Below are 9,053 nucleotides of genomic sequence, written 5' to 3'. Positions count from 1 at the left end.
TAGTAAAAACTCATTGTCTGCCCAGTGGCGTGGAATAGGAAGAGGATACGTTCGTTTGGCAGGTGCTTCTTCCCATATATTTTCAACCTTGTAGTACAAGTCACTTGACCACCAACTTCCTTTAATAAATTCAGGGTGTGACAGGTTCGGTCACAGAGACCCCCTTTGGACTGTCACCTGACATGCTAAAGCTACCTCTGAGCCTGTTTTCCCTGCCAGCTTGGGACTCCAGAAATGTCTTGTTGAGCCAGACATGCTAGCCTGCTGCAACACAGACCCAGGGTCCGGGCCACACCCCCAAAGCTGCAGGCTTCAAGTGAAAACAGCTCAGCAGCTTACCTACCTCCAGCACCCAGACACCCAGCTCCCAGTGGGCTCCAAACCCCAAATAAATCCAGTTTACTCTGTATAAGGCTTATACAGGGTAAACTCATAAATTGCCCGCCCTCTATAACACTGATAGAGTTTGCTCCCCCAAGTATTAATCACTTACTCTGGGTTCATTAATAAACAAAAGTGATTTTATTAAGTATAACAAGTAGGATTTAAGTGGTTTCAAGTAATAACAGACAGAACAAGTAAGTCACCAAGCAAAATAAAGCAAAAACACACAAGTCTAAGTCTAATACATTAAGAAACGGATTATAGGTAATATCTCACCCTGAGTGATGTTCCAATAAGCTTCTTTCACAGACTAGACTCCTTCCTAGTCTGGGCCCAATCCTTTCTCCTGGTACAATCGTTGTCAGTTCCAGCAGACATCTTAGGTGATAACTAGGGGTTTTCTCATGACTGGCAACCTCTTTGTCCTGCTCCACCCTCTTTTTATAGCTTTTGCACAAGGCAGGAATCTTTTGTCTCTCTGGGTTCTCACCCCTCCTTCTAAATGGAAAAGTACCAAATTTAAGATAGATTCCAGTATCAGGTGACATGATCACATGTCCTGTGAGACCCCAGCCTCCATGCTTCCTGGGCTGGCCCACACGTACTCAGGAAGGTTTGCAAGTAAACAAAGCCATTTATAGTTAATTGATTCTGAAGCACCCTTACTGGCGTCCACTTAATATGTTCACATCAGTAATACAAGTTTGTATCTTATTCTCCTAACTCCAGACATAGAAATAACACATACAAACAAATAGGATGAACACACTCAGTAGATTATAAGCTTTGTAATGATACTTTACAAGAGACCTTTTGCATAAAGCATATTCCAGTTACATCATATTCACTTATCATAAGCATATTTTTATAAAGCATATGACGTGCAATGTCACACAGGGATCTTAACCTTTCCAGTTTTCCTGCTGTGATCCATTTCTTCTTGTTCACACTCTGCTGCAAGATATTTGATTGTGGGATTGGTGGAGTCTGCAATTTTTTGCAGATGAAAGACTTGAATATAGGCGAGCCAATTTAATCCGTCCTAGACCATACCATCTCTGTCCTGGAAATACAGAGTTTATTGCACATTTTAATAGTCAGGTGAAGCCATATTCTTATTGCTTCTCTGATTATATTATCTATGGCTATAAACATTCAGTTGGGAGAGTTTGTGAGACCAGCTAAATAGATTAATCTGAGAGTGATGCAGATTGTGAGGGCTTGGACCTTTCTGGGTTGATTTGAGAGGTGCTTTGTTTATCCTTTCAATTCATTTTCATCTTTTGTCAGATTTTGTAAGACCTACCCAGTGGTTCACCTTTTCTCCAAGATATTTCTGGGGCTCTCCAGGTAGAATCCTACCCACTTCATCCTTTACAATCTTCCATGGCTCATGGCTGTTGATCATTTTCGGAGTTGTGAGCAGGGGTCGGGAGGCATCCATGGTATTTCCATGATCGAACTCTGAGGCCAGAGAGGTCACAGAAGACTTCCCGAATCTGGATATTCTTAGTCATGCCTTCCCAAGATTTACTTAGAAGCACAAAATTGTCTGCAGAAGCTAATGATTTTCCAAAGAGACTAACGAAGTCCATTTCCTTTAATGCAGCAAGTAATGGATCCAGGGCCCAGTTAAGCAAAGGGAGGACGTTTGACATTAATGCAGGCTGTTGTTTCCTGACCTCCATCTGTGTGGTTATATTCATGTAGGAGTCCTTTGTGATGTGCATCATATGGTGGTCTAGAGTTCTGTCGCAAAGCGCCTCAGGGGTATATCCAGAGCACACTGAGCCATACACATTCACTGCTGATGAAGACAGCTGTGGTCTTGGCATTCTTGATTAGTAGTTGCAAGAGCTTTAAGTTCTCTGAGCAGCCTTGTTCTGCTGCTGAGAGGGCAGGCAGTAACCACTTCTATGGTCAGACTGTACAGGAGTACAGTCTCAATCATGGTGATAGGAGGCCAGTTTCCCAAGCCTTTTAGGTCTTATGGGTTCGTCATCTTGGATGAACTCCACACACCAGCAACCTTATGATGGGACTGTAGTTGCCCCACACTACTCTCCGGGGAACGCTGCAGGTAAAGAACAGAATTTCCCAAAAGCAGTCCCATCTGCTCCTACTGGCTCCACAGATTAGTCAACCTCATGGTCACCAGTGTCAAAGGCTGCTGATAGAGCTAATAGTATCAGCCTGTAATTAATGGCGACGCAGTCCTTTGAACATGCACATTTGATAGGGAGGTCCTAATTAGTATTTGCAAGGCGGTGTACTCACCACCTATAACGTCCCCTTGTGTCAGGGGCCATGCTGCAAGGGGTTCCCTCCCCAGGCACCCTGGCACTTCTCTTGGGGCTCTCACTGTCAACGCCAAGCCCACCTTCACAGCTTGCCCCCACAGAGGCCTATTCTCCCGCTCGTGGGCTCTCCCCAGCCGGCAGCAGCTGCTGGGCCTTGTGGGCCAATTAGGCCCTAATTCTTCTGAAGGGCCATTGTCCCCATGCAAGTATTATTATCTGTTCATTGCTATTCAAGGAACAAATGGATACAAACGTATCTTTCAGTATATTGTGCTCTTTAAAAGCACCAGCCGCTGTACTTGTTTTTGCTGCAGGAAGCGCTCTCTCAGTAAGGGGGAGAGAAGAAAGTCCCTTTTTAAAATAACAAGAAATTCATTAGCACTTCTTGTTCTTCTTTTTTTTTTTGAAGTCACCCTTATAGATATTTAGATAACACATCCTTTTACACACACGTGGTCTGGTCTGCTGATGTGGTAGATGGAGGTAATACTGTTCAGAGGGCCAGGGCTGTTACCTATAGGAGGCTACTTTTCTTTCTGAGTTTTTTTCAGGAATAGAACATTTCCTTTGTTTCTCCCATTCCATCTCCTCTTCTGTCTTGTTTAAGTCTGTTTGCCTAAAAACATGACTACTCATTAACAGCCCTTACTGTAGAGCTAAAATCCAGCAACAAATTGATCATTCCCTTCCCCCCAAAAAGATCTGTTAATATCAGCAAGCAGCACGACCCAGCCAAAATCAGCAATGGGGTTTTAACAAATATCTATAAACTAAATTCCGAGACTGTTGCAGATGAATAACCATTTAACTCTCCGATCTCCACGTTCTATGGTTCTGCTTTGATTTGTAGCTGCCCCAAGGTGCTCTGCAGGGCTGTGGCCTCCTCTGGTGTCAAGGCTGTAGACTTGCTGCTGGGCATTGACGGTTCAGAAAGGTTACCGCACCAGCACCACTTTCTCCTGGGCAATAGTTACTTTACGTGACATGCTGGATTGACAATGCAGTTTCAGATTTCTATTTTCTGAGAGCGGTTCTTTTGATCACTAAAATTGGTCCTTAAACTCATTTTGCATCATTCACTGACACTTCCCATTCATCCAAGAATCCTAGAGAAGTAAACTTGGTGATATGGGGCCAGATTCTCTGCTACATTTAGCTCCTGCTGAGCACAGCGATGGCAGGGAGGGCATAGGGGACCAGTCAGGGCTTCCTGATTCTCGGCCCTAGCCTCACCCCACATCAGGTGGCAACATTCCCGTGGGGAGAGACTATCTGCCAAGGAGAGCTGGATCATACCTCACTTGTCACCTCTTCCCACCAACACTCACTCACTCTATTCCAGGGACTGATGGGAGGGAGGTTTAGGAGCCAGCTATGCCAACTCTAGACTCACCAGAGACTTCCCACATCAACGGTAGCCCCGGCATGGGACTCACAGGCTCTCTCCTCCCTCCGTACCACCTGAATGGCATAAAGGGAGCAGAGTAGGTCAGAGAATCTCTTCACAAAAGGAAGACTGCATCTTTCCCTCCTTATTGCCTCTGTGAATCTCTTTCAGTCCAAGCAGGTAAAGTTCTGCCCATTTCTGTCACCACAGGTATCATGGGGTCCCACTGCTCTACTGGTTCGGTAATGCACTTGAGAACTCCAGTCTTCTGTCTTCACTTTAGGAAGCACTGGGGTCAGTACCCTCTAAGCACATAGGGTCTGTCTGTTTTACAATGGGAATCGCATTGATTCTCAGTTAAGCAGTCCATTTTTGCTAAGTACCGTTCCAACAGCCTCTGCATTTTATGAAGCCCACTTCAGTGGCTGTAGTGCAGGCTAGTTGGCTAGTTACAGCAGTGGCCTCATTAATCAAAACCAGTATCAAATGCACATTACTTGCTTTTGTAGCTAGAATGGGCTTTGAATTGCCCCAAGCTCCTTACCTGACCCTGGGCTATAGAGCACTACCCTTGCCCCCAATTTAGAACAAGATCTCAGTTCCTTAAGATTGTCTTTACAAATCACAGTCATCTCTGCCTTGGATCCATTTTAAGTGTAACAATAGAATTGAAAGACAGTAGTTAAAGCCTGTTCCTGACTGCTGTCTTGGTACCCAGACCTCAGGGAATAGGCATCACACACCCTTGCTTGCACTAGCCCTCTGATCCCTTTCTGTGACTGACCTGCCCCCCAAGCCCTTTTTTCTTCCACTTGCTGTATATACTTCCACCAGCTGCGCATACCTCATCTGTCCTGTGGTCTCCATTGCTACACTTCTCACATTTCCGGCCAGGCAACAAAGCGCTCGCCTTTTCTCCACGGTGATTTTTCTTTACTGCGTCTTGCACCATCCTGCCTATTGCTGTCACTCTTTCTCACAGGGTTCTCCTCCCTTTGGAAGGCTAGAGCTCCCCCTTCTGAACCTTTCTCAGACTGCTTGTGACTTTGGAGTGAGACGCCTGGGTGTGGTGGTGTTCACTGAAAACAGTACAACAGGCTTAGTTCCCTTCGGTCTGATTCCAGTGTCAACACACGGTAACTGGGGGAGTGAGACGTCACTGGTGCACTTGCAGGGCACTGACCTAAGAGAAAGGGAAGGCCGTGGGTTTGGGAGGATCCCCTCCCCCAGGAGGGGGCTTGCAGTGCTACCTCTGGCCACGGAACGCTGGGGATCCATCCCACAGATTTCTAGTCCTTTGTTTCTATACATTCCCCTGTTCATATGGTGGCGGGAGGGCTGGTTCAAGTTGTTATGCAGGCCAGCGTGCCAACAGCTCGCTACAGGAGTCTTGGTGGGTGCTGGGGTGGAGGCTAAGTTTCTGTGAGTGGCAGCGCTTGAAGAGGTCAGTGCCAGCATGCACTAGGAGCGGGGCTTCTCCCTACAGGCAGCTTGTTCCGAACAGTTTTACATTGAGAGGGAGGCATGGTGGAGCCATTTATTTTGTGCTGATGGAATCCGTTTCACCAAATGAAAATGTCTGTCATTTGTTTCTTCTGCAGACAGTTTGTCCAACTGGGTCACAGGTTACATATCCTACCTGAGTCTCTCGGCCATAAAGTTGAGCAATAGGCTGCAGCCCTGGACTGCCCTCTCACACTTGAATGCCAGGCAGGGGTCCATTTACAGATGGTAATACAATAGTGTAGTGTAGTGTAGAGTGATATTGTTAATCGACTACGAGAAAGGGACCAAGAGGTTTTCTCCGTTGGATCATATGAACTGGAATGATTAACTCCCTGAACATTCAATCTCACCAAATGAGGGTCAATCCATCCTCATCATCATATCCACTCATTATACTCCACACCTGAACATAGCCACTTTATGAATTTCATACCCTCATATCTCAATGTCTGTACTTTGACCCATCAACCTTTTATCCCCAATTGGGGATATTGCAGATTATGTATTCCTTATGCCACCCGATCTTAAACCAAACTTTGCACCCTCAATAATCTGTATGTTATTCCCTGATAACCTGAAACTTCTGTGCTTCAACTCGGTGCCGTTCACTTTTTTTTAACATCATCTTAATAAAAATTTCAGAAGGTTCCTGTCCAACTAAGCCTCAAGAGCTGGTTTCTGTTCCCTATCTGAAGAATGAGGCCTATGTTGGAGTTTACAGTACGACAATGGAAATGACACTCGAACCAACAGCAGCTTGTGATGAAATGGACACATGCCAGCCAGAGGCACATAAATCAGGAGTATTAGAAGGCCAACGCTGGCTCCAGGATAGCCCCACCTGATGCGGTTTTTGCTGTTACCTAAGCTTGGGCCTTTCCATTTATTGATGGAGGACTTGCAGGAACTGCTCTTTGCTCTAAGCAGTGATGCTGCTGATCGTGGATTTGGGCTCAGGCAGTAGCTATCAAGAGACCAGCTCAAGTACGTGTGACGATGCCACCCTCTAGTGGCAGCTCTACTCTACATCATTCCTAAGCATTTTTACAGCGAAGGGGAACAGCTTTTGGTTCAACCCACAGAAACCGGTGTTTGCCGAAGAAATGGGTGCTTATTTTACAACAACCAGGGTTCTTTGAGATGTGTTGTCCAGATATATTCCATGCTTGGAGTTCATGCGGCCCATGCACTTGAGATTGGAATCTTTTGTCCAGCAGTGTTGGTAGGGGCTGCATGTGCACCGAGTGCCCTCATGCCCGGTGTTGTCAGGTGTTGGCTGTGTGCGCATTCTCTTGGTCTGTTGCACCGTCTCGGCCAGGTATCCAGTGCAGCAGACTCTGCTCAAACTGCCCAAGAAGACCACAGACTTGGTTCAGTAGCTCGGACAGGTTTATCATCAATGAAGTATGGTCCTAGTGTCGTGACTCAATGGTTACAGGTACACTAACACAAGTATGCTCGTTACAATGGACCAGCTCAGTGAACAGCGGTACTTTCTGTTCCCTCCTCGGCCAGACAAAGAGACCCCTTCTGGGATCCCTCTTTTATACACGGATACAAACAAGTTCCATATTGCCCCTCTGACATGGTTAGTTACCACCCTTTACCTTGTACCTGCTGGTTCAATCAAAACATCTCTATCCATCACCCTGTCATCCTGACCTTATCTTTAAGAGAGGTCAGTGGGTCCTTGTATCATCTTCGGCGAGAGTGTTTACACCATAACTTAATAGCGGGGTCTTCTAGTCCTACTCTTCTGGAATGTGCTTACGTGACTAGTTAGTGCCTAGGAGTGCTTGTGTTTTTGCAGTGCCGGCCCTGTTCTTGCCAAGTTCCTGTATCAGATAGTAAACCTGCAAGCAGGCAGCTGCTTCGTAACAGGGCCTGACTTCTGCTCATAGCTTGACTCTTGCTAACTTTGCTCTCAGCAACTATCAACAGGGTCTCACTTTACATCATAACACCTTCACTAGTGAAAACTTCATTGGGGCCTTAGGCCTTACACCAGACCTCAGGTGTTGTAGTCCTCATTCTGCTCAGGACTCTCTGGGAAAGTCCCAAGAGGGGTCCCCTGTCTCAGTCCCTTCCCAACCAGGCTCCTCCTCCTCATGGCTGGTGGCCAGCCCTTCCCCAGATGGAAGAGAAATGGGACTAGATGGGACTCACTCCCTGTGCTGGGGGTCTAGAGACCCAGTGAGGGATTGGTGCCCATTGTACTAGGTGCTGTACACAATAAAAAGTAAGTCCAGGCCTCCTAGCACTTACAATTAGGGTGACCAGACAGCATGTGTGAAAAATCAGGGCAGGCATAGGGGGTAATAGGTGCCTATATAGGACAAAGCCCCAAATATCAGGACTGTCCCTATATAATCAGGACATCTGGTCACCCTACTTACAATACTGACAAAACCCAAACTCAATAATCCTGTTCCTGTCTGGGCCACTCAGGTATAAAGCGCAGCACCCTTATTATACCTTAAATCAAGGCAGCACCAAGTTCTCTTCCCTTCCGGGGCTGTGGTGGAAATGAAATGAACTTACGGCACTTTTTGTAAGAGTAACCATTCGCACCTGTAGCCTGGGCCAGTCCCGCCTTCCTCACGCTGCTGTCTGCCCAGGTCCAACCTTGCAGCTCAGAGGTGGTTGCATTTCAGAGGTACTTTATGCACACAGCTTGTGGAGGAGTTTGGACCCCTCCGGAGGAGAGGTGCTCGTGCACATTTTGGGGGAGCTAGAGGGCTTTACACTTACATGGGGGTCTTTTTCTCCCTCCTTCAGGCATGCTGCTTTCTGGCAAGGAGAGCACAGGTGCCAACTTTCATGTGGTAAATAAGCACCCGACTTTCACAATAAGCCAAAAATCAAGCTCATCCCATTTCAAAACAAGGCCAAAACAAGCCAATCCCTAAGAACCCCAACGCTCTATGTGACTAGATCCCCCGGCGTGCAGGCTGGGACTGTGGTGGGCCCACTGTGCACCCCTGACTCTCTCCCCCCGTTGTCCCTGCTTGCCCCCCCCGACCCTTGCCCCTACTTGCCGGGAGCTGATCAAAGAAAAGAAGGAACAAGCTACAACAAGCTACAAGCCAAAAACTTGCCAACAAGCAACTCACAAGCCAATGAAGCCAAAAACAAGCCCACTTGCTGTGTTTTTTTCACAGGTTTGGCATGTCTGAATGAGAGCAGAAAGGCAATGCAGCTGACCTTTCCCCAGCTGTTCTTCACCTGACTGATGCAAGTCCATTATGTCACTAGACTGGGCCTGTCAGAAAACTTCAAGGAGTGATTGTAGCCCAAAAGCTGAGCCAACCTTCAGTCCTGTGAGGTGATTACCGCAGACAAGATGTTAATTAGATGACCACTCATGCTATACTTCTGCTATGCATGTGACTCATACAGGGTTTCTATCATTATACGTGTTCCTATACCATTGCTGGGCAGTGCCCAGTCATGGAATGCGTCTCCTGCAGTAGAAA

The 9,053-nt window shown here is 46.8% G+C and overlaps 1 long non-coding RNA gene across 1 annotated transcript; it reads right to left on the bottom strand.

Annotated features, from left to right (window-relative positions):
- Positions 1–499: 499 nt before the first annotated feature.
- LOC135983956 (uncharacterized) lies at positions 500–8,603 on the bottom strand. The gene is made up of 2 exons (XR_010601831.1): positions 4,916–8,603; positions 500–4,145 (listed from the first exon to the last, which is right to left on the bottom strand). It is a non-coding gene; the product is annotated as an uncharacterized LOC135983956 (long non-coding RNA).
- Between the last annotated feature and the right edge of the window lie 450 nt (positions 8,604–9,053).

Source organism: Chrysemys picta, chromosome 1 (assembly GCF_011386835.1).
Source record: "Chrysemys picta bellii isolate R12L10 chromosome 1, ASM1138683v2, whole genome shotgun sequence".
In the NCBI taxonomy this organism is placed as follows: Eukaryota; Metazoa; Chordata; order Testudines; family Emydidae; genus Chrysemys; species Chrysemys picta.
The sequence above is the reverse complement of the archived record's forward strand: the minus strand, read 5'-3'. Positions and strand labels throughout refer to the sequence as shown.